Source organism: Labeo rohita, chromosome 25 (genome assembly GCF_022985175.1).
Source record: "Labeo rohita strain BAU-BD-2019 chromosome 25, IGBB_LRoh.1.0, whole genome shotgun sequence".
NCBI classification, from domain to species: domain Eukaryota; kingdom Metazoa; phylum Chordata; class Actinopteri; order Cypriniformes; family Cyprinidae; genus Labeo; species Labeo rohita.
Window position 1 is genome coordinate 19,637,859 of NC_066893.1, and position 26,812 is coordinate 19,664,670.

General features: G+C 34.9%; 1 protein-coding gene across 14 annotated transcripts in view; it reads left to right on the plus strand.

Annotated features, from left to right (window-relative positions):
* The window catches only part of LOC127156276 (kelch-like protein 25), a 56,464-nt gene that overhangs the window by 6,687 nt on the left and 22,965 nt on the right, over positions 1–26,812 (plus strand). For 12 of the 14 annotated variants that reach the window (XR_007825700.1, XR_007825712.1, XR_007825702.1 and 9 more), the window contains one exon: positions 10,163–10,694. The gene's annotated coding sequence lies outside the window, so the exon portion shown is untranslated. Of the gene's footprint in view, positions 1–51; positions 4,302–10,162; positions 10,695–13,981; positions 14,143–26,812 lie in introns of those variants that run through there. The other 2 variants (XR_007825708.1, XM_051099033.1) reach the window with 2 other exon arrangements.

Consider the following 26,812-nt stretch of genomic DNA (forward strand, 5'->3'; position numbering starts at 1 on the left):
TATTACCTTATCTGATCTGTACGCACACAACCAAATCATTTTGTATTGTAGGTGCTTCCTTTGAAAACTGCTTAAATCATAATTCTAAGCAGAGGAGCAACTGAAGTCAGCAGGCTGTCGACATTGACACATAAACAGTGATTTCTGTCAAGATAACTCCATGCCAAAATGCTAAACTCGGCTTGGCAGCCGTCTTTGAAAGCAGCTGAGTGCTCCCATCTTATTGAGGGTTTTGAGAGTGGTTGAGCAAAGAGAAAATTGGCATGTTAAACCATCTGGATGTCTAACAGTATTACAGAGCAGTGGCTGTCATTGAAGGGCAACATCTTCAAGAGGATTGAAGGTTGAGGCTTAAACGTCTCACGAGTCCTTACTTGGGATCAGAGTGATGTGTCAGCACTAGTGAGCCATTGAAATATTGATTTGTGATCTACATTACAAAGCTTTTTCTGTCAATTGGCTATTAGGTAGAGTGAGAGCACAAAGTGGCTTAATCTCTGTAATTACAGACTGCAATGAGGGAGTCAATGTGGAGAGATTTAGGGAGAGGGTGCTTATTGTTGCTGGAACAGATGTCACAGGGTTTCGTTTCCCATCAAATGTACCATATAACGCTCTTTTTGTGTCACTGAAAGTTTGGCCACTGAAATTTTTCAGCTGAAAATTGTTTTATGGTATATGTTGCTGAATATTTTCAGTGGCCAGAGGACAACGTGAACAGAAGCACTTTCGCAATTGGAATGCAATTGCAAATTTGCAGAATTTGCATTTCCCACTTGTGCATTGAAGTCCCCATGCTCAAAAGCAATCAGTCTCCTTGGCTGTTGGTGCATTAATAAGGACCTATTTATATACTTCATTAGAGAAGCTATTTTGTATGTGTGAAGAAAGAAAACTTTGTTACTTAAAGAACCTGCCACCTTTGTTTTAGAAATGGAAAATGCATTGCCATCTGTTGTGTATTCCTGACACGGTACAGATGTGTTATTAGCAAAATTTCTGTTTTTAAGTTATACATTTACTGTACAGAAATTGTAACAGCCTCACTCTCTCCACATACGTACTCTCAAAACATTTCTTAGGGTCTAAACATGCATGAAAACTCTGTACTCTGAAAATTTTCATCTGATATGGGTTTCAGAAGTGGGTGTGGAAAAATGGCTTGATTAGCACCACCTATAAAATTTCAACGAAGTGCCCTTCAAGGTATGTTTCACATACATGTACGAAATTCGGTAGACACATGTAACACACCAATACCTACAAAAAAGTCTCCCTGTGCGAATTCCGAAACCCAACAGGAAGTCTGTTATTTTGAATTTTCTCTGCAAGTTTTGTGCCGTTTTTGCCATTTTCAGGCATTTAAACAAACTCCTCCTAGAGATATAAACCAATCAACACCAAATTTGGTCAGTGTAATCTAAAGCCCTTTGTGACGTTAAGTTTGCGAAGATCTTGAGTTTTCTTTAAAGGACTGGTCCATGGTGGACTGACAAACGTTGATGTTATTTATTATTAAACAAGTTGTACGATCTGCCACAAACTTCACATGTTTGATAAGAGTCCTGTGCTGAACACATGCCCATTCCCATATTCAGTTATAGTCATAGCGCCACCTGCTGGCAACAGGAAGTGGCATGTTTCACACTTTAACAAACTCCTTTTAGCGATTTAGTGACATCAATGTTATATTTGATTAGTCTACTCTAAAGGCCTTTGCGATGCTAAATTGTGAAGATCTTTATGCTAAATTGTGAAGAGTTTTTGTAAAAGGGCGTGTCTGTGGCGGCCTGTCAAAGTTTGATATTTTGCTATGGAAAGGAAGTTGTTATAACTGAGCCATACAATGTCCAATCTGCCCCAAACGTCACACGTTTTATAAAAGTTCTAGCCTGAACACATATAAAGGCCAAAATTCTGTTATAATTATACCGCCACCTGCTGGAAACAGGAAATGACTTTCATAACTTAAACATGCAATGTCCATTCTGCACTAGACATGTTTGATAAGAGTCGTGACCTAAAGACATCTAAAGGTTATATTCATAGCACCACCTGTTGGCAACATGATATGTCGTGTTTTACACTAACTCAAAACATACCATGTTCAATCTGCAACAAACCTCATATGTTTGATCGAAGTCTTGGCTTGAAGACATCTACATGCCAGTATTCAGTTATAGTTATAGCGCCTCCAGCTGGCAGCAGGAAGTTTAGCACATATTCCTGCTATATTTACCACTTTAAATGCATATTGCTCACCGTTTGCCATTTTCCTGAAGTGACCAGGTTGCAGTGAACCCCGGTGCAAGGGACCTTTCAATGCTGCTTGCAGCTTTAATTTGAATAAAGAATTTATTTCAGTGCATCACTACACAGTATTTTACTATTGATTTTAAGTTTGTAATAAATAATGATTTCACTCTTCCAAGAAACAAGAAAACTCTCCTATCATTTCCATTATAAGCTCCCTGGCATGTTGTCTATTTTACCATGATACAAAAGATAGAACATACAAATGTAAACCATTTGCATTAAACTGTAAAAAATTCATGCTTATTGACAATATGAAATGCATTAAGCTTTGTTATAATAACTTCTATAGGCATCTTAGACTCATCATCATTTCTGCTGATTTGCTGCATGTCAGCACTTATGAAGACTAGGGCTAATAGGTCATCGCAGACTAACAACATTTGCATGCACTGCCTTTCTCAGAAGCCAGCAGGCCTCTATTCTGCATGAAACTGGAGCTGAATGATGATATGCATGCATATCGGTTTGTGCTTCTTAGACCCAATGCTGAGAAATTACAATTGTGTCAATGGCCTCTATGAATGCGTCATAACAGTCATCTGAACATCTCTCACTTGTGTCATTTAAATTAGACTGCCTAGGGAGGGACCAGAGCCGTCTCATTGCATCCCCTGGTGATTAGAAAATGATTACGTCTGTGAGTAATCATTAACACTCTTCATCAGCCAGCGACTTCGTTCACACCACAAGCGCTTCATTTCACAGTGAAGCAGGTGGCCCAGCAAAAGCTGGGTTTTATAATTAGCCCCAGGGGGCACAAAATCAGAATGTCTGGAGGACGCCCTGGCAGGCCTACCGAAGGATGTTGGCAGCAATGGCGTGCTCCAGAAACGCCCACAGGAAGTTCCTAAACGTAGTTAAACATGTTCCAACTAAAGGGTTAAAGCTTAGCTGGTTAGCATGGCCCTGCTAGACTCTGCTGGTAGACGTCGTAACTACACCATCTGGCTGAAAAAAATTTTTTTTTCCCCATTGACGAGCATTGAAAAATATCTTTGTATTCTGGCGAAATAGCAACATTTAAAAATGCAAATATTTAATTCTGCAGTAGATGCTTTTGGAAAGTGGTTAAATTCATATTTAAGCTGACGTTTTTCCATTTCCTGTCTTTGACGTCAGCTTGGGGCTCAAGACCCATTTTTCATGTTGACATTTGACAATCTCTTTTGATATGTCATTGTGTAACTTGCTTGATTATTTACAGCTCAGGTGATTGGCTCAAATCTTGCAGCTGAGCTGAGCACCCATGAGAAAAAAATAGATTTCTTCAAGTATTATATAGGACTCTTAGACTCTCCTATTTGTCTTTTTACCGCGTTCAGCCTTGCAGCTTTCTCCGCACTGATAAAGTAACATAAGTAGTGGGTGATAAAAGCAAAGACTGCTTTGTTTTGAACTTCTATTGAGTGAAGCAATGAAGAATTAATAGAGGTGAGCAGCTCTATGGTCTCAAGCTTAAAATGCCTGTTGGTCTCCATGGTGGAATGGCTCTGTGTGTCATTATGAGAAACACAACATGAAGAAGAATGAGCTTCATAAATGATTTAGGGGCTGTGCAGGGTTGGGATTCCACTTTCAGGTTATAAATATTTTAAAATCTGCAGCGGCCAGGGAGAAGCAGAGGAGTACCTGAATGTAATCCATTTCAGAAAGCTGTGCATCATTTTAGACAACAGGATAAGTGAATCCCACAGTCTAAATTTGACATTATTAGTCATAAGCAGACAGCCTTGCTGAAAACCCTCAATCGCATTTCATGGTATAGTTACACGTGTTTTTTTTACAGACTTAGCTTAATACCCCTAAAAAAGAAAATAAAGAAGAGCTTTCAGAGTTTGATGGTAGAGTGTATGGAAAGCTTGAATGTTTTTTTTTTTTTTTTCCTAAAATATGTTTTTTTCCCCTATTGAAAGGAGAAGTTCACTTCCAAAACAAAAATGTGTAGACAATTTACTCACTCCCTTGCCATCCAAGATGTTCATGTCTGTCTGTCTTCAGTCGATAAGAAATTATGTTTTCTGAGAAAAAACATTTCAGGAATGTTCTTTATATAGTGGACTTCAATGGTGCCTCAAAGTTGGAACTTACAAAATGCAGTTTAAATGCAGCTTCAAATGGCTCTAAACGATCCCAGCCGAGGAAAAAGGGTGTTATCTAGCGAAACGATAGGTCATTTTCAAAACATGTTGACAATTTATATACTTTCTAACATCAAATGCTCATCTTGTCCTGTCTCTGCGATGCACGTGTAGTCTGTGAAATCCGGGTCAATAGAGTTAGGGTATGTCAAAAAACTCCCGTCTCCCGTTTTCCTCTTCAACGTCAAAATCGTCCTACAGCGCTGTTTTTTCTTTTTTTTTTTTTTTTGTAAAGGGTGTTTGATCTTCTTTGCATGTTCACTTTGTAAACACTGGGTCGGTACTTCTGCAGCGATGTAGGATGATTTTAAAGTTGGGGAAGAAAATGAGATGGGAGTTTTTCAACATACCCTAACTGTATTGACTGTAATGAACCATAAAAAAAACAGAGTTCACCCAGACTCAGACAAGACGAGTGTTTGAGGTTAAAAAAAAATATATAAATTGTCAATTTGTTTTGAAAATGACCGTTTTGCTAGATAAGACCCTTCTTCATCGGCTGGGATCATTTAGAGCCACATGATTTTGGAAGTTCAAACTTTGGGACACCATTAAAGTCCATTATATGGAGAAAATTCCTGAATTGTTTTCCTCAAGAAACATAATTTCTTATAGACTGAAGAAAGAAAGACACAAATATCTGGACAAGGTGTGAGTAAATTATCTGTAAATTTTTGCTCTGGAAGTGAACTCCTTTAAGCCATACATTGTCAAACATTTTATAAACCATTATTTATATACATCTTTTTTGAGTGTTTTGACTATACAATGGCTATGTAATGAAACAGCTGGACAAATCAACTTTGGACTTCATTGACATTCCTTACATGGTGGGAGGGACTCTTTTTCCATTCCTTAGAAGAAAGTCAATCATACAGGTTTGAAACAACATGAGGGTTTTTTGTTATCCATCTCTTTAAGTTAAGGACCACCTCTCCTTCCATCAGATAACAGGTGAGCTAGAGCTTATGGAAAGGTAATATTAGCCTTATACTTTTGCCAGAAATGTCCTTTCATTGCAATTTGTGGTGGTCTTTAGTTACAAAGATTCTAGGGTTTTTTTGTATAGTAGAGAACAAAAGAAACTTTAGATGTGACAGCATTGCTTTTATTTATAGCTTGAATGTTTAAAATAATACCTCAACCCTTATTGCATACATAGTTACACATCAAATGCTGTTCAGTGGGACTGCCATTTAGAAATAGTTTGTTAAAATGTATTAAAGTCTAATTTGCATACACTGATATCAGATTAAAGCAGTCATTTATAAATATGCAAATGCTTTAGTCTGACTTCACAAAAATTGGTATGATTGGACTAAAGCGTTTACATTTTGTATGCGTGACAGGCAAAATCTATTGTAACTGTGAACACAGCTAGTAAGGTTTCAGGCCATTTCCTTCAAGTTACTGTCCCGCCCCCAGCACTTCACCCGAACAAAAGCCATTCTCTGCACTGCACCTTGACAGTAGACTTCACAAACCACTTCTGTTTGGGAATCTCCCTAAGCCCTGTTTGATGGAATCGGCTAGCATTTGCGTGTGTAATTTCAGAAGGAAAGTGCTGGCGCCATTTTTTTTTTTTCCCCTTAGAGTGACCACTGGATAAACGGTAAGAAATTGCCTAAACAACACCATAGTTGTTTCCAAAGTATGAGTTGGCAATGCTTTTTAAAAAGTAGCAAACAACTCGTCTATGACTTTCCAGGGCTTTAATTCCAACTAGAAGCTTCAGGTAAATATAATAGGGAATATCCAGGCATTGACCTGTAATGACATCCCTTTTGACTTTTTGCTTTAGCGCATGCCATATGTCCTCAATAAGACTTAGTTACTGCTTTTTCTGCCAGCAGTGCAGTTTCATTGGGCAGCATTGTGTTTAACTAATCCAGGTAATTTGCCAGTTGGAACAGTCCTGACCCTTTGCCAAACACCACAACCTCCCACTCCAACCTCTAAAGGAGGGACCTTTAGAAAAACTAAACCAGCTAATTGTTTTGCTGTTGCAGAGCCCATAAATCGGATTGGGCTGTTTTAATCTGATCTCTCTTTGTGGCATGCATGTTACTAAAGCAGGAAACATGATGTTTTGGCAGTGTCCACAGTTCTCCCAACTGGTGGAAACAGGCCGATACAGGTAGCAAAAGCCTGGATTTCCCATGCGACTCATCCTCTCTGACCCGCCAAGCATTGACACAGTTGGGTAAAGGCTGGATAAGCTTTACCTGGTCGATGTGCCCTGTTTAAACTAGCTGTGGATTTGCACAGTTATGGCAGCGGCTCTTCGTTTCCTGGAATGGCACTGCTCGCTGTAATCAGTTCTTAAATTGATCCTTTAGCATCACAGCATTAGTAATGCAATGTGTACTTTAACCCCTCCATCAAGTCTGGTTTTGATAAGCATAAGCCTATCCACCTTATTTTTGGTGTAAGAGCGTGCACAGCCATTTGTAAATTTCATGGGTCTGGCTTCCGGTCTCATCCGCATCCAGCTATTTTTAGCTGTACAAAACAGCTTGTTTTGCTACTTGATGTGAATTGTAGTGCAAAATGTTTTAACGTTTACTGCACATTGTTATTCTTCTCGTTATTTTCCTATAGTGGCTAATGAACCGGAAGTCTTGCCCATAGGCTTACTTTCATATTGATGAATATGGTGGATAGTGTTAGCAACACGTTTAACAGATCTACACAAGCGTGTTATTTACACTGACTATGTGCCAGTTCTGAGGAAATGTTGAACCAACTGTCAAGGTCTTGTCCAAACTTTAGCATTTCCCATTTGTAGAGCCACCATTATCTAGCAAACAAGTATATTTGCATTTAAGTAATAATTTGTCTTTTTTATGATGTCACATTAATGCTTTAATCCAAAATAAATCGTCTGGACTAACAAACCTAGATAATGCAATTGTATTTTAGCTTAATCCAGCATGTGCATAAATCAGACTAAAATTGGCTCGGGTCTTGATGCTTGTTCTATTTACTTAATTAAAAAAGCAACACAGTTATTGAACATTTTGTCACAGTAACTTAATTTCATTTCAATCAATCAACTTAAATTTGTTGAATGGACGTTAACTTAATCCGTTTGTGTTGAGCCTACATGAATTATTTTTGCTGGCAACAAACTGCCCTGTTCTAGTTCCCAGCATGCTTTGCATGGGACTGGATTGGGAGAGTTAACATTGAAATGAGCTGTTATTTAATGCATTTGTGAGTAAAGGGTAATGCTGATGTTTAGTTATGTTGGTAGCTTTGTGGTTTCCCTTGTGCAAAAGAATGAATCTTTGGTGTGTGTGTGCTATATATAGTACATACATGCATGCATACATACATTCATACATACATACATATATACATACATATATCTTATGTCATGATGTGAGTAATTTTATTTCAAGTGTCAATATTGGAGGAAAAAAAAAAAAAAAAACTAATACTAGCCCACATGTAAAAAAACAAAATAAAAAAAAATTAGCTCTCTGAAGACAAGTAAACAGTCAGCAATTAAATAAGAATAAGAAACTTATTACAAGCAATAGGGGGAAAAAAAAAAACCTGCAATAGAACAATTAAATAAGAAATGCTACAAGCATTTTACAAATTAATAAAATCTATAAAACTTTATATTCTTCACTGTGTAAATTAAATACCTATTTTTTCTTATTAAAAAGTTACAAAAGAGAAGTAAAAGATATTTTCTGTCAGGCAGATTTTCTGGTCAGAGCGAGTCTCCTGTAAACAGCTCACTGATTCGAAGATTCCAGTCAGGGATGCATTTCCCAAAAGCAACTACAGCCATAGGTTCTGTCATTACCAATACAGTTCAATGTAAATATCGACCATAGTTAACTAACAATGCTTTCAGGAAACGCACCCCAGAGTAAGTCTCCGGTGAACAACTCACGATTCGAAAGATCCGGTCAGTGAGGGTCTCCGATGAACAACTCACCGATTCAAACAATCTGTACAGACCGGGTCTCCAGTGAAGAACGCACTGATTCGAACTATCCAGTCAGAGCGAGTCGTTCATCCATTCAAAGCAAGTGTCCGGCAAATGAATCACTGATTCAAACAATCTGGTCAGAGCAAATCTCCAAACAACTCACCGATTTGTTCAGAGAGAGTCTCCAGTGAACAACTCACTGATTTTAACGATCCATTCAGAGCGAGTCATTCATCCATTCAAAGCGAGTCTCTGTTGAATGACTCACTGATTCGAGCGATCCAGTCAGAGCAGGTCTCCGGCAAACAACTCAACAATTCGAACGATCCAGTCAGAGCGGATCTCCGACAAACCACTCACCGATTCGAATGATCCATTCAGAGAGAGTCTCCGGTGAACGACTCACTGATTGGAATGATCCGGTCATAGTGGATCCCCGGCGAATGACTCACTGACTCAAGCGATCCGTTCAGAGAGAGTCTCCAGTGAACGACTCACTGATTCGAACGATCCGTTCAGAGCGAGTCTCCAGTTTCTCAAACAGCACGCTCATATAGCGAAATAAGTTCTCTTTTGCAGCTGATTGCATTTCAACAACTTGAAATCACTTGTTTTTAAACCGCAATGCTAAAAAAAAAAAAAATGTAATCAATTAGTTTTTGTGACCGTGACGTGAGAGATGATAGTCCAGAATCTCTACTGGCTGACATTTTTACCAGTTATTTGTGTACTACCAGTAAATCACCCACCCCTGATGTAAGAACAGTATTTTGCAATACAGAGTTATTCACTCCATTTACCTGCTGTCAGGGGTTTACCTTGAGCTTTTCACATAAGCGAACACATCACAGTTTTATCCTCTACATCTGAAAAGTATTTTAAAACCAATGTCCTCTCAGCGTTCCCTTCAAGTGCATGCGGCAGCTATTCTGCCAGATCAGAATCTCACACTTAATGAATCATAAAGCAGATGGACGCATTTAAGGTGAAACCCACGGCTGGGATCTGCAAAATATTTACTTTGCTTTTGGTTTATAAAAAGTGACAGTCAGTTTTGATGGATACGTCAATGGCCTTGTTGATGAAGACATTAAAATCATTTCATTGTTGTGGCTTAACACACTTACGCCCTTTAAGGGGGAGGCATTAGCATTAAATTACAATGTGGTGGAGGTGATGAGAATCGAATTAGAGGCAAGCTTCACTGGTGGGATGTGAAGCTGATGTAAGCGATTGATTTCTAAATCTTCTGTAAGCATAGGGATGTTGAGAGGGCGTTCGGGGGAAGGCTCATTTAAAGCACTTCGAGATTACAAATCCCATCCGCTCTCCACGGACACAACAACAGACGAGGTTCAAAGACGCTCGCAATTGATTCCACTACTTTGTCCAAGTTGGTTCTAGTTTTTTATAATCGGTCTCATTTTCTCTTTTCTGTCTGTTTGGTTTTAAAACTTTAAAAGTTTTTGGTGCATTCACACTCCATTTCCAAGAACAAGTACAGATATTTTAGTTATGATGTCCAGCTTATACGAAGTTGTCCAAAGAACCAGTTTCCACACTTTAGCTCAATATGATGATAGTAGATGGTAAGGTTGAGAAGCATAATAAATGTGCTATTGTTTTTTCCCTGACATTTCTCCCAGTCATTTTAAATGGCCTCTACATTTGCATCTAGTCGGAGTACATTGGCTAGGATTCAGATTACAGCGTTTGGCTTTGAGCATCTGGTTTTATACTGTGCCGTCTCTCATTGCAGGTGCCATGGTCTTCTAGCCACACTGAATGGACGACAGCAGGGCTGGATTGTCATTGGCTGGCCTGAAGCACCTCTGCTGGGTGGGTGTGGTGTGGCTGCGGTCGGTCACGGCCACTCTCAAAAACAAACCATCTATCCACTGCTGAGAGGAGCCACAGAGAAGAGCTGAAAAATCTCCAGAGGAGAGGCCACAAAGGCCTTCTCCCTACAGCACAACGCTAACTCATGCCATGCTTGTTCATTGCCAAATCAGAGGCACAAGGACACAATACACTCTTACACCAATATCTGCTCTTTGGAAACTCTTTTGCAATCCATCGAGGTCAAGAACATTCCAGTGAACTATGAAAAGTGACAACTAAAGCATGATTTTCCTTTTTCTTCACTTTGACTGGCAGTACAGCATGTTCATGTTCGTGTTGCTTCCGAAACGCCTTACGGACACTGCGTTTAAGACAAAACATCTATAGAAATGCAGAACATCCCCATGGGAAAGTGCAAGTTTACTCAAGCAGGATGTGAAACGCCTGTGGTACGTCTATTTAAGTATCTGTGAAATGGATTTTAACCTGGAACTTGTATAGATTCTACAGCACAATGTATTATCAAGGACTTCCTCTCGTTTTAAGATTTCTTGAAGGTTAAACATTTGATAAATGCATTTAATTTATGTGTTTGTGACAAAAAGCAGTAAAGGAAAAAAATTGCACATGATGAGTACATGATGGATGATGAGGGTGTTGATGTTTGTTACCATTTTCCTTTGCAGTTGAATACTGGATTATTTGTTAAAGGAATATTCTGGGTTTACTACAAGTTATATGTAGGTAGCCTTATATTGATCACACAAAAATGAATACTACCCCATGATTTACTCACCCTCAAGCTATCGTAGGTGTATATGACTTTCGTCCTTCAGACGAATACAGTCGAAGTCATATAAAAAGATGTCCTGACTCTTCCAAGCTTTATAATGGCAGTGAATGAGTGTTTCCATAATTGCTAGCTTCCGCTAACTGTCGTACGTGCGTTGACGAGAGAGTGCCGTTCCAGCAGATGATGTAGGCGTTGCGTAAGCACCGCTGAAAAGTGTCGAATGCGTAAGCACAGAGGAGACAGCAAAACAAAACACCGGTCACAAATTAGAAGTACAAAATGTAGATTTCGGAAGAAAAATGTTGGAGGATTTCACTGTGAGCCAAGAAGAGAGTAACTTGGTTTTTGGGAGACTAGCATATTCTCACCAGAGCTTGCGCTACGTCCTACGTCATCCGCTGGAACACCACTCACTCGTGAACACACATATGCCGTGAGGAGTACTTTTTATGTTGGATGGATGCACTTTATTGGGCTTTAAAATCTCAACACCCATTCCCTGCCATTATAAACCTTGGAAGAGCCAGGACATGATATAACTAGGGCACGAGCACCGGTGGTGCGAGGACCCTGTTGGAATTGCTCAGTTTCTACTTCTCCAAAATGAATCGCATTTTTGAGGGCGTTAACATGCTTGAAAACTCACACTTTGCACACAAAATTTACATCTGATATGGGTTTCAGAAGTGGGTGTGGGAAAATGGCTTGATAGCGCCACCTATAAAATTTCAATGAAGTGCCACTCGAGCTACATTTAACGTACATGTACGAAATTCGATAGACACATGTAACGCACCAATACCTACAAAAAAAGTCCCCCTGGTACGAAGTCCGAAACCTGACAGGAAGTCTGTTATTTAGATTTTTTTTTCTGCATGTTTTTGCCATTTTTAGACATTTTTAAACGAACTCCTAGAGATTTAAACATTAGTTTGGTCAGTGTAATCTAAAGCGCTTTGTGACATTAAATTGCGAAGATCTTGAGTTTTCGTTGAAGGGTGTGTCCGTGGCGGCCTGACAAACTTCGATGTTTTGCCATGAAACACGAAGTTGTTAGAATTCAGGCATACAATGTCCGATCTGCACCAAAATTCACAAAATTCTGTCCTAAATTATATATTCAACAATATTCAGGTATAGTCATAGTGCAATCTTCTGACAACAGGAAGTGCCATGATTTATGCTCTAACAAACTCCTCAAAGAGCAGTGATTCTTAACTCCAGTTCTAAATCTGACACATTCAGTTCAGTTCATGGATCTTTCTCCTAATGAGCTGATGATCTGAATCAGGTGCGTTAAATGAGGGAGACATACGAAATGTGCACAGCAGTAGGCCTCAAGGATTGGAGTTGAGAACCACTGTCCTAGAGATTTAAATGACATCAACATTATATTTGGTCAGTCTACTCTAAATGCTTTTGTGATGTTAAATTGCGAAGATCTTGAGTTTTTGTTAAAGGGTGTGTCCGTGGCGGCCTGACAAAATTTCACCATGTAAAAGTGAGTTATTGCATATGTCTGCTAATTTTAAAAATTGGCCCCATTCACCCCATCTCCATTTTTAAATGCCTCACCGTAGCCTCCATTTTTACCTGATTTTTGAAGAAAAGAAAAAACAGGTATCATTTTTTAATTGATTGAGGTTAATTTGTATTGAACCCAGAAAATTTCTTTCAGAACAACCATGATTCTAAAGTTGAAGGTTGGTTTTCTTGCTCACTTACAGTCTTAAAGCTTATGAAAAGGGATATGAATTTGAATTGTGTTTTGGGGGGAGTTTATCTTCTGTAGTAAATGACTCACTGCTAAACATTTCCATTTGAAGGGGACTTTCTGGGATTATGCAGCAGATCCCACAGGCGTCCTTGTGAACTGAATTCCTGGTGCCTAATACCGGTAGACGTGTTTGTTGCTCATTCACTCAGTTGAAGGGATTGAATAAATGATTTTTTGATGCTTGCAGACTGGTTTCATAAGCGCCCTGGAGGTTTAAAAAAGCGCCTGGATTCCTCTCTGAAAACTCCTCCATGAAACATCCAAGGTTTTTTTGACATAACAGGAACAAGCTTTGCGTTATTAGCCAAATCTTATAATGCTCAAGCTAAATCCGCATGGATGTTTTTTTTTAAAATGGTTCTTAAATTAGAAATTTTATCCACTGCATGAGGTTTCCTGCTCCTACAGATAAAATGTGTGTGTTAGCTTTGTTACCTAATATTTTAAAGGGATAGTTCACCCAAAAATGAAAATTCTGTCATTAATTACTCACCCTCATGTCATTTCAAACCCGTAAGACCTTCGTTCATCTTCAGAAGACAAATTAAGATATTTTTGATGATAGAGAGCTTTCTGTCCCTGTATAGACAGCAACGCAACCGACACGCAAGGACTGCAGTCTTTTTTTGGTTTTGTTGAAAGCCATTCTACGCTATCTCCATTAAAAAAAAGTGCAATTTATGGTTGCAATAGGTCAAAACATACAGTTCTTCTGATCGAAATGAAGCTGTGTATACAAAAAAAAAATATATATATATATACGTAGGCATCTATTGAGCCTCTTTTATAGGTCGACTATGCCAATGGCAATGCCAGAGGCGCAGATTTATTGTGGCTGTTTTTTAAACATCCGCTTTATTCCCTAAAATAGGAGAGGGCACCGAGTCCAGGAAATTGTGCAGTCGTCTGGAAACGGAGGCTGGCATTTCATAATGATTTCTTGAGGCACCTCTTTCCAAAGGTTTTATCGAGTTCATGTTTACTCTTAAGCCTGTGAGAAGCTATTAGCACATCTGACAGATACATTGGTGCACTGCAGCAAGAGCGTTGAGATGGAGATGGAGCAGTTTAAATTTTTCACTTCGGATTTGTCGAGAACTGACCACTTGCTGTGGCAGTGGGGCATTCGTGAAATATCCAACATCAAAATAACTTTTTCCTCTTAGATAGGAGATCAAGACAAGACTCTCTGCAATTTCCTTCCAAGCTTCTAATCTGGCACTGTGGCTGACAGCCCAGTGGATTGTGGGAGGGGGTTAGGAGGCCCCCAAAGACAGACAGACAAGGGCACAGGCGCTAGGAGACGAGCACCCTGGGTGAATGGAAGGTAAATCCTCTGCCAGGCAAGAATGTTGAGCCCAGTCTCTCCTGCCACTCATTTTGCCTTTCAGGCCACCTGCTAACCCTGAGGACTGGGCTCAAATAACAGCCACTGGCTGCTACTTACACACCAAAGAAAAAGACCTTCACGAGGTTCAAGAATATACCAGCAAAATGTGAACATTTTAAGCAGCCAGTCCAGGAGTGTTCAGGTTATACTTCAAAATTTTTAAGACAATTTTGCATACACCATTTTGAATTATAGAAAGCAGATTTTTTTCTTATATTATATACATGTATGTATATATATATATATATATATATATATATATATATATATATATATTTCTCAGAGGTGTATGGAAGGTAATTGCGAGTTTATATTTGCACAATTCTAACTTTTTTTTCCTCAGAACGGTGACACAAACTTGCAATTCCGACATTTTTTTCTCAGAATTATGAGATATAAACTCGTACTTGCGAAAAAGTCAGAATCGCAAGAAAAAAATGCCTGAATTCTGAGAAAAACGTATTGTGAGATATAAACTTGCAATTAAGAAAAAAGTAATTGCGAGATACATACTTGTCTTTGCAGAAAAAGTCAGAATTACAAGAAAAAAAATGTCTGAATTGCGAGAAATGCCAGAATTGCGAGATGTAAACTCGTAATTGTGAGAAAAAACATCAGAATTGCAAGATATAAATTTGCAATTGTGAGAAGTCAGAACTGTAAGAAAAAAAAAGTCAGAATTGCGAGATACTAACTTTACCGAAAAAGTCGGAATTACAAGAAAAAAAAGTCTCAATTGCGAGATATTTGCAATTGCAAGAATTACAAGAAAAAAAATGTCTGAATTGTGAGAAAAATGACAGAATTGTGAGATATAAACTCGTAATTGTGAGAAAAAAAAAGTCAGAATTGTGAGATACAAACCCGTATTTGTGAAAAAAGTCCAAAATGCAAGATACAAACTTGCAATTACAAGAAAAAATAATAATAATTTGCATTTGCAAAAAAAAGGTCAAATTGGGAGATATAAACTTGTAATCGTGAGAAAAAAAACTTCAGAATTGCGAGATATAAACTCGTAATTGTGAAAGAAAACATCAGAACTGCAAGATATAAATTCGCAACTGTGAGAAAAGTCAGAATTGTAAGGAAAAAAAGTCAGAATTGCGAGATACAAACTCGTATTTGTAAAAAGTCAGAATTGCAAGATACAAACATGTATTTGTGAAAAAGTCACAATTACAAGAAAAAATGAGAGAAAAACATCAGAATTGCGAGATACAAAGTCGCAATTAAGAAAAAATTGCGAGATACAAACTTGAATTTATGGAAAAAGTCAAATTGCGAGATATAAACCCGCAATTGTGTGAAAAACATCAGAATTGTGAGATATAAACTTGCAATTAAGAAAAAAGTTAGAACCGCAAGATACACACTTGTTTATTTGCAGAAAAAGTCAGAATTACAAGAAGAAAAATGTCTGAATTGTGAGAAAAATGCCAGAATTGCGAGAAATAAACTCGTAATTGTGAGAAAAAAAATGCCAGAATTGCAAGATATAAACTCGCAATTATGCGAAATAAGTCAGAATTGTAAGAAAAAAAAAAATCAGAATTGCGAGATACTAACTTGTATTTACAGAAAAAGTCAGAATTACAAAAAAAAAAAAAAAACGTCTCAATTGTGAGATATTTGCAAAAATAAGTCAAATTGTTAGATATAAACTCTAATTGTGAGGAAAAAAAAAAAATGTCAATTGAGATATAAACTCGCATTTGCAAAAAGTCAAATTCCGAGATACAAACTCGTATGTGTGAAAAAAGTCCGAAATGCAAGACACAAACACAAATTTGTGGAAAAAGTTGCAATTACAAGAAAAAAAAAAAAAAAAAAAAAAAAACTTCGGAATTGCAATATACAAACTTGAATTTGCGGAAAAAGTCAAATTGTGAGATATAAACTCGCAATTGTGAGAAGAACGGCAGAATTGCGAGAAATTGAGAAAAACTTGAGAGCAATTGAGAAAAAAAATTGCGAGATACAAACTCGAATTTGCAGAAAAAGTCAGATTTGCAAGAAAAAAGTCAGAATTGCAAGATATGAACTCGCATTTGCAAAAAAAAAAAAAAAAAAAAAAAAAAAAAAAAAGGTCAGATTGGGAGATATAAACTTGTAATTGTGAGAAAAAACATCAGAACTGCAAGATATAAATTCGCAACTGTCAGAAAAGTCAGAATTGTAAGAAAAAAAATGTCTGAATTGCGAGAAAAACGTCAGAATTGCGAGATACAAAGTCGCAATTAAGAAAAAATTGCAAGATACAAATTCGAATTTGCGGAAAAAGTCAAACTGCGAGATATAAACCCGCAATTGTGTGAAAGACGGCAGAATTGCGAGAAATAAACTTGCAATTGTGGGAAATAAATCAGAATAAACTCGCAATTATGAGAATGAGATACAAACTCGTATTTGCGAAATTTTTTTTTGCTATTTTGTAATTGTGCCATCTCGCTATTCACTATAACTAATTGTGAGTTTATATCACGCAATTCTGCCAGATACAAACTCATATTTGTGAAAAAGTCAGAATTGCGGGTTTCTCGCTATTCTGACTTTATAACTTGTAATTGTGAGTTCATGTCTTGTAATTCTGACTTTATAACTCGTTCTAAGAAAAAAAGGTCAGAATTGTGAGATAAATAGTATTTTTTATTAAGTCATGGAAACAGGCTTCCATGTGGAGGTGACAGTGATTTTACTTTAAAAAATAAAATAACTGACAAGTTTTATTTTGGTCATCAGCATAAAGTTAAGATTATGATAACAAAAAAAAAATAAAAAAAAAATGTAAATTTAATGTAAAATTATTACATTTAAAAATCTGATACTTGTACGAAACTTTTATGAAATGTATAAGTTAGGATTTATTAAGCTCTTATATTTGGAAATATTGTTATAAAAGAACTGTTATCCATTTTAATATATTTTAAAATGTTATTTATTTTCAGCAGCCAGTGTGTTTAGAGTTTAGTGACACATGATTCTGAAAATTACATTTGAAAATATTAAAATAAAGTTCTTTTAGATTGTAATAATGTGTCATAATATTACTGTTTTACTGTATTTTTTAACCAAATACAGCCTTGGTGAGCATAAGAAGCTCTAAAATAAATAAATAAATAAATAAATAAATGAATAAATATTCTAAACCTTTGACTGGTATATTGTTCATTTGGGGTCTTTCTTATAAATTATGCTGAAATCATTTGTGCTGCTTAATATTTTTGTGAAAATGTTAACTTGTTTCTTTTTGAGGAATAGAAAAGAATAGCATTTATAGGCGTCTGAAACCACATGGTACACTGTAGCGAACAAGAGTTTAAAACTCATTTGCAAATTCAGCCTCCCCTTGTGTATGGAAGATGTTTGGTCTTTGAATGCAGTTGTTTGGCAGATCAGCACTGGCAACCTCATGCAGAGACAGTTTGCTAATTGAAATGCAGAAATGTGTTTTGCCTCGGTTCTCTGTGAACCGGTGCATAATTGAAACTGTAAAGCATTTCGCTCATGTATATTTGAACAGGTCTCTCCTGCCTCGTTTGAAATCTTCAGCGCAAGTCTCACTAACTTCAGAAGCTCGAGTTGGTTTTCACACTGGGCACGTTTTGCAACAAAAAATGTTCTTTTTGAAATTCAATTATTTGCAGATTTAATGAAGCATTTGCTGTGCAATGATGGAACTGTAGATTCTATCATTACTTTTATATTTTTACACCATTTCATTCTTTTTTTTTTTTCATCTGTGCATGGAGACAAGAATAAAGAATATGTCTTTTATATATATATATATTCAGTAGGCAGATCTTAACATGCTGAGGTTGCGTGACATTGCCTCATCCACAAAAACCATCAACAAAACTATGCCAGGTAAAAGAAAATAACCCAGACAATATAAGGATAAACAAGGTTTATGCCGTCCAAAGTTGTTTAAGTGGTCAATTACTGACTGGCAAGAGCACAAAACCATCAGATTACAGATACATTCAGCAAACATTTAGAGAACATAAAAACAGTTTCCCAGTTTGGTTGCATTAACACTTCTGAATATTTTTGGGTCAACGCAGTTCATATAATATGCTTAAGAGCATTTGTTTAAATGACGATTTTGGTAAGTCTTCATTTTTGGACATCTCTAGGGTGATCAGTGAGAATAAGTTCTCGTTCTCACTTTCATATCGAAGTAATCAGTTGACATCACACTTCCTTTATCACACTTTCACAGCTGATGTCTTCTTTTTTTTTTTTTTTTTTTTTTTTTTTACTAAATATTTCTCTTTAAGTTTTGCCGGATTGAAAGAACTGGTTAATACTGCTAAAATTACTCAAATATTTTTGCCAATATACTTATGAATAGACATTATAGAATAAATATCAAGTTGATAAATTGATAATAGCAATTACAACAATAAATAAATAAATAAATCAATCATGGGGATTATGTGACACTCGAAAACTGGAGTAATGACTACTAAAATATTCATTAAAATAAATGAATAAATAAATATTGTTATTTTATATTTATATATCAGTTTTCACAAAAATATCAAGCAGCAATAACTATTTTTTAACATTGATAACAGCAATGACAACAATAAATGAATAAATATAAATGTGACACGACAAGTGGAGTAATGACTGCTTAAAAATTTAGTCAAATAATAATAATAATAATAATAATTATTATTATTATTATTAAATATTGTTGTTGTTAATTTATTAATTTATCTATCATGCTTTTCATAAAAAAAAGTCAAGCAGCAAAAACTATTTTCAACACTGACTTATTTGTTTTGTCATAGCAATTGCAAAATAAATAAATAAATAAATAAATAAATAAATAATGGGGATTATATGACACTAACAACTGCAGTAATAATTGGAAGTATTTATTTATTTATTTATTTATTTATTTATCCATGGTGTCCAATAATACTTTATTGTTTCCACAAAAATATCATGCAGCAAAAACGGTTTTCAACATTAAATAAATAAATAAATAAATAAATAAACCAACCGATGATTATCAATAATAACTGATAATAATAACAGAGTACCAAATTAGCAAGTAATGATTCTTGAAGGATCATATGACACTGAAGACACTGAAGTAATGATTGCTAAAAAATTCAGTTCAAATAAATAAATAAATAAATAATAATATTATTATTATTAATCATCTACAGAATAAATTACATTAAAAAATATTAAATTAGAAAGTAGTTATTTTTAATTATAATAATATTTCACAATGTTATACTTGTTTGCATTTTTGATCAAATAAATACAGCCTTCTTTCAAAAATATATTTAAAAAAAATCTAAACTTTTGTTGCAGTAAACTTAAGTAGTAAAATTAGATATTATATTATATTAATATTTCAGATTAAATGACAGCATTTCATCATTCTTTTCCTATTAAGACTGCAAAGTTATTATACAATGCCTTCCACAACAATGCAAAAGTATACTGAATACGTCCAGCCCAGTATTTTTACTCTCTTGGATGTTAAAAACGAGAGAGACAGAGACAACAGCATGTTGCAAGTCTATTCCCCTCCACAAGACAACTTTAATTATATAATATCAATTATAATTACAGCCACCCACACATATTCTAGAAGCGCTGGCAGCATCCCAGCTCATTTACGCGTACAGTATGAGAGCTCACAGATAAAACAGGCACAAAGCAGCATTCATAGACTCTTCACTGGATTCGCCCTCTCTGTGATCCGAGCCGTCATGGACACGACCAGCTCATCACCCATTTACATTTAATTAAAGCGGACAAGCCAGATCAATATGTCCTATTAGCGCCAATATGTCTGTGTCAGAATAAGTCGACATCAGATGCTACATTTCCCCAGCGATGTCTGCGCTACCATTTTTAAAGGCACAGTATGTAAATTTCACCGCCAGATGTTGCATGTTTAAAACAAACAAGTTGACCGCTTCTGCTCCTTCCGGTCATGTGTATGTAGGGTAAGGCAGCGCTGTTTTATCACAGATACATTTGAGTGTGTTGAAAGTAGGGCAGTCACTAACGTTTATTTTCGTAATGGATTAATCGGTTAATTATATATATATATATATATATATATATATATATATATTTTTAATTATAATTAATATTTTTTTTAAATTATAATAATTATTATTATTATTATTTATTTATTTATTTTTATTTTTTTTTTTTTTTGTAGTAGTAATAAAAATAGACCTAAGTGTACAACAGCCTTTAAAATGACTTAAAGTGCATATATAATAGCAAGGAGTCAATAATAATTAGTTCAAATCAAGTATCAAAATCAAGGAATCATATGGTTTTATTGAACAAAACTGTTAAAATACATAATGTATTATAAACAATAGAACTAACATACATTACGCATTATAACAAATGCCTGCAGAGTGGTCCAATGGCCTGACGATTGTTTTTACACTTTACTGCACAATCTAATCCGTTTAATATTGACTCAACATTTAATTCAAATGTCCACTTAATCTTTGCTATTTGTCAATTTCTTTATGATAGAAACACTACAGCCACTGTAATTTCTTGAATATGTGGACATCAAAACGTGTAAACTTAGAATGATATAAACTCACAATTCTGAGTAATAAACTCAGAATTCTGACTTTTTTTCTTGCAATTGCGACTTTTAATTTCATTTTTCAGAATTGCCAGAAAAAAGTCCAAATAGCATGATATAAACTCGCAATTGCGATTTTTTTATCTCACAATTCTGACTTTTTTCCCCTCGCAATTCTGAGTCACAATTGCACAAAATTTAAAGTCGCAATTGCAAGAAAAAAGTCACAATTCTGAGTTTATAACTCACAATTGCGACTATTTCTCAGAATTGCAAGTTTATATCTCGCAATTCTGACTTCATAATTGCATTTGCGAGTTTATATCTCAATTCTGAGAAAAAAAGTCAGAATTGCATGAAATTAAAAGTCGCAACTGAAAGAAAAAAATCTGAATTCTGACTTCATGTCTCGCAATTGTGACTTCTCACAATTTGACTTTTCTCGCAATTGCAAGTTTATATCTCACAATTCTGACTTTACAACTCACATTTGCGATTTTACATCACGCAATTCTGACTTTATAACTTGCATTTGCGAGTTTATATCTCAGTTCTGAGAAAAAAAGTCAGAATTGCATGAAATTAAAAGTTGTGAGTTATAAACTCAGAATTGTGAGATATAAACTTGCAACTGCGAGAAAAAAGTCTGAATTGTGAGAAGTCACAATTGCGAGTTATGAATTCATAACTATGAGTTATAAATCAGAATTCTGACTTTTTTTCTTGCAGTTGCGACTTTTAATTTCATGCAATTGTGACTATTTTTCAGAATTGTGAGAAGTCACAATTGCGAGTTATAAAAGTCAAATTGTCGACCATCTCTGCATGTTGTGAGTTTGGGTTTATTATACCGTTCATCTGGAAACGCAACGTGCGCTTTTTTATCAGATTTGTAAGGTAAATCGATTATAAACCTATGCAAGCACAGGAGAATACATCATCTTTCTCAGTAAGCTAACTATGGAAGCCTGTTTCTGCCACTGAATAAAAAATAAGAAAAGTTATTGCATTTTTTTTCTCACAATTATGACTTTTTTTCAGAATTGTGAGATATAAACTCACAAATGTGAGTTATAAAGTCAGAATTGTGAGATATAAACTTGCAATTGTGAGAAAAAAGTCTGAATTGTGAGAAGTCACAATTGCGAGTTATGATTTCAGAACTATGAGTTATAAATCAGAATTCTGACTTTTTTTCTTGCAGTTGCAACTTTTAATTTCATGCAATTGTGACTTTTTCAGAGTTGTCAGAAGTCACAATTGCGAGTTATAAAGTCAGAATTGCGAGATATAATCTTGCAATTGCAAGAAAAAAGTCAGAATTGTGAGATATTGAGTCACAAATGTGAGTTTATAATTCAAGTTTATATCTCACAATTCTGACTTTATAACTTGCATTTGCGAGTTTATATCTCAATTCCGAGAAAAAAAGTCAGAATTGCATGAAATTAAAAGTCGCAATTGGAAAAAAAAGTCAGAATTCTGACTTTATAACTTATAGTTCTGACTTTATATCTCGCAACTGTGACTTAATATCTCGCAATTCTGACTTTATAACTCACATTTCCGACTTCTCACAATTCTGAAAAATAGTCACCATTGCATGAAATTAAGTCGCAATTGAAAGAAAAAAGTCAGAATTCTGACTTTATAACTCGCAATTGACTTCTCACAATTCTGACTTTTTTCTTGCAATTGCAAGATTATATCTCGCAATTCTGACTTTATAACTCACATTTGCGACTTCTCACAATTCTGAAAAATAGTCACAATTGCATGAAATTAAAAGTCGCAACTGCAAGAAAAAAAAAGTCAGAATTCTGATTTATAACTCATAGTTCTGAATTCATAACTCGCAATTGTGACTTCTCACAATTCAGACTTTTTTCTCACAATTGCAAGTTTATATCTCACAATTCTGAAAAAAAAAAAAAGTCATAATTGTGAGATAAAAACTTTTCTTATTTTTTATTCAGTGGCAGAAACGGGCTTCCATAGTTAGAGAAAGATGATGTATTCTCCTGTGCTTGCATAGGTTTATAATCGATTTACCTTGCAAATCTGTTAAAAAAGCGCACGTTGCGTTTCCAGATGAACGGTATAATAAACCCAAACTCACAACATGCAGAGATGGAGTTTGAAATGCTCCACACATGTAAATAGCAGTTTGTGGAGCAGCATTTATTGTGAACGGAGCCACTCTGAGGTGCAAGTAGGTAACCTACACGCATGTAAATAACTAAAGCACATATATTAAACCTGCATCGCATATATTTAAAGTCTTAGGGCGTCATTGGCAGGCGAAGAACTGACGAGGGAGGAGTCACTAGTTTAAATAGCTTATTCCTCTGGATTTTAACATTCTTGGAAACCTTCGGGACAATGTAAGTACACAAGTCAACAAAATATATAACACTGTTCTAGTGTATTTTGGATATTTTAATCAAAATATCTTATATATTGCGTTTTTAAGGGCCTGAAAGAGTGAAGCTCTGTGGTATGTGGCTCACACACACACACACACACACACACACACACACAAACACAGACTCAAAGAATTGCACAAACACCCCTGAGGGAAGCAGAGGTCATGAATTAGTCTTTGAACTGACATTCTGAAGGATGTTTAGAAGTATTTGTCTCTCTCGTTTCATCATTTATGACTAGACAGGGCTGTTCAGTTACTTCTTAGGGCAAAAATTCTGGCTTTATTCGAAGGTTTTTAACAATTAGTTGGCACATGAATGTTGTAGGCACGTCGACGCCACAGTCTGAGAGAATGTAAATGCCAATTTCAAACTTACAGGCATTTTTATGTGAGATTTTTTGCTGTCAGTTTTACAAGGCGAGCGGGTGGAGAAAAGACACAAAATGGTTTCAGGTCAAGGCTGACGGCGAAAAAAGCTGAAAACAGGATACTCTGCGGGTCAATGTTCTGTCAACAAACGTGGACTTTAGAGCCAAATGAGAAAACCAAACAACATAAAACATGTGCTTGCGCTTGTACGAAAATGGAGCTATGGGTAAACACTGTCAGGACTGCTCCTCTGGACGCCGTCACTCGAAATCCCCATCCTTGGGAAAACTAAGTGTTTCTTTTAATCTCTCAGTTTTGTGTGAGACAAGGGTGATGATAAATTAGATTTGCTACTATTCATGTACATTTTTTATTCTCGATTGCCTATTATGAACAACACAACTTATGCTGCAGAGCTCACAAATCAACAATACCGTTCAAAATTATTTACCTAGACAGCTATTATGCTATTACGGAGATTCTATTGGGAAATATAATATTTACCAGCATAATAACGCATTGTCTAACTCCATTAGTATCTGAGGTTTAAAACCCTGTATTTTTTTAAAGAATTTAATATAGTTATTTAAGAAAAAAATAAAAAATAAAAATAATTTAAAAGAACTCCACAGATTTTTCCCAAAACCAACACCAAAATGTGAAAATAAACGGTTCATTAAAAATAAACAAAAAAAGTAGATTTTATTTATTTATGTGATTCAATACAATTATCAAAATGTGTTGGCTTTTTTCTAAAAATATATAATAATAATAATAATAATAATAATAATAATAATAATAATAATAATTATTATTATTATTGTTGTTGTTATTATTATTATTATTATTACTACTACTACTACTACTGTTAATTCAGATATTATTAAGTCTTGACTGGTAAGTCTTTGGCAAAGATGCAGCTAAAATAAAATAAAATAAAATAAAATAAAATAAAATAAAATAAAATAAAATAAAATAAAATAAAATAAAATAAAATAAAATAAAATAAAATAAAATAAAATAAAATAAAATAAAATAAAATAAAATAAAATAAAATAGTGAAAGTCAGCCACAATGCTAAAAGTTTCTGAACTGACACAAAGAATAAAAAAAGAAAAAGAAAAAATTTCATTGCCTTGCATTTTTTCAAGCTCAAACAAGCTGAGAGCTGAGGTGTTGGCAGCCTGAGGACAGTCTTAACCCTGAGGTTTAAGGGATCCCCAGTTTCTTTCCAGTGTTTACACAACATTCCATAGTCTGAGCCGTCAGTGTCGGTAAATACAGGGCCCTCCGGCACAGGTGCTCCAAACATTACTGGCTCCTGATGTCATCTGCATGTCTGCCGACAGGCAAAACATGCTTGAACCCTCTGCTATGAAAAAAGAAAAAATGTAACAACCTAATTTCAGGTATATAGGACCAAGCTAAAACTTGTATAGATCATGTAGGAGAAATAATATAATATAATATAATATAATATAATGATAGTGGCTTATGCATTAAAACATCTTTAAAAAAACTCAACAAATAAAATAGATGCTAATATGTAATGCATAAGTCAGATTGTATTTCAAATATGTATTTTATTTTATAGTTTTTCAATTTGAATAAAATAGCTGTCAGTATGTAATGCCTTTGAGATTATAAATACATTACATATTGACAGATCAAAATAAAAACAAAAATAGCTTTAATAGTAATTTTTTAATTATACTTATTGAACACTTTTTTACAGCTAAAATTTACAGCTAATTTTAGTTTCATTTAAGTAATTGATAAATAAAATACTTCAAATGAAAAGAGCTAAGTATATATAAATTTTTATTGCTTTAAAAGATAGCATAATAACAACAACAACAACAACAACAACACCACAACAATAATAGTTATTATTATTATTATTATTATTATTATTATTACTACTACTACCAAAAATGTTTAATGCATTAGTTTGAGAAATTTAATTATTTTAATGTTAAATAAAATAGTGTCAATATGTAGATTATATCTGAATATTAATTGCTTTAAAAGATAGCAGTGATTATTATTATTATTATTATTATTATTATTATTATTACCAAAAATGTTTAATGCATTAGTATGAGAAATTATTTATTTATTTTATTTTACATTAAATAAAAGTGTCAATATGTAAAGTATATTTAAATTTTAATTGCTTTAAAAGACAGCAATAATAATAAAAACAACAACAACCAATATTTAATGCATTAGTATGAGAAATCTTTTAATGATTTTATTTTACATGAAATAAAATAGTATTAATATGTAAAGTATATTTAAAGTTTTATTGCTTTAAAAAACAGCAACAATAATAATAATAGCTGTCAATATGTAAAGTATATTTAAATTTTAATTGCTTTAAGACAATAATAATAATAATAATAATAATAAAAAGATTTAATTTATTAGTATGAGAAAATAATTATTTTACATCAATTATATTTACATTTTAATTGCTTTAAAAGACAGCAGCAACAACAACAACAATAATAATAATAATAATAATAATAACCAATATTTCATGCATTACTGTGCAAAATTATTTCATTATTTTATTTTACGTAAAAAAAAAAAAAAAAAAAAAAAAAAAAAAAAAAAAAAAAATCAATATGGTTATAAGAGTTAACATAAAATGTATTATTAAAATGCATTTACTTATAGACTCATAAATATTATCCTGTCACATTTCCCGTCATGGAACAGGATGAGTTAATAAACTCTGTCTACAAAGAATCCACGGATGCAAATTTCAAGAACTCCCTGGAAACAACTGCATCATCCTGCCTGGCATACCATATTCAGCATCTTCTCAATTTGGATGTGCTGATTCTAATCTCGCTTATTATTTAGGAGGAATATGTAAATTGGGCTGCAGGGCCAGAGAGACGAGGGGACGAGAGGGGGCCGCTCTGCTCTTTCAAAGTAGGACAGGCGTTTGTTTACTCCCATTGTTTGCGCCGTCTTTCCCATTGTCTTGGGAGCGTGAGGGAAAGTTATGTAAGCCAGGTTGCCAGCAGATGAGCACGGACATGAGCAGAGGGTTTCAAACCCTCACGCCATATGAAGGAAAGCTATTTTGGTGGCTCGTGAAGCACACTTAGACTCAGCGTGAAAAGACGACGTGGTGAGGGGCAGATGGGCCTGCTGTAGTGACACATAGACAAAGAAACCAGAGAGAACAAAAAAGGACAAAGCCTTAT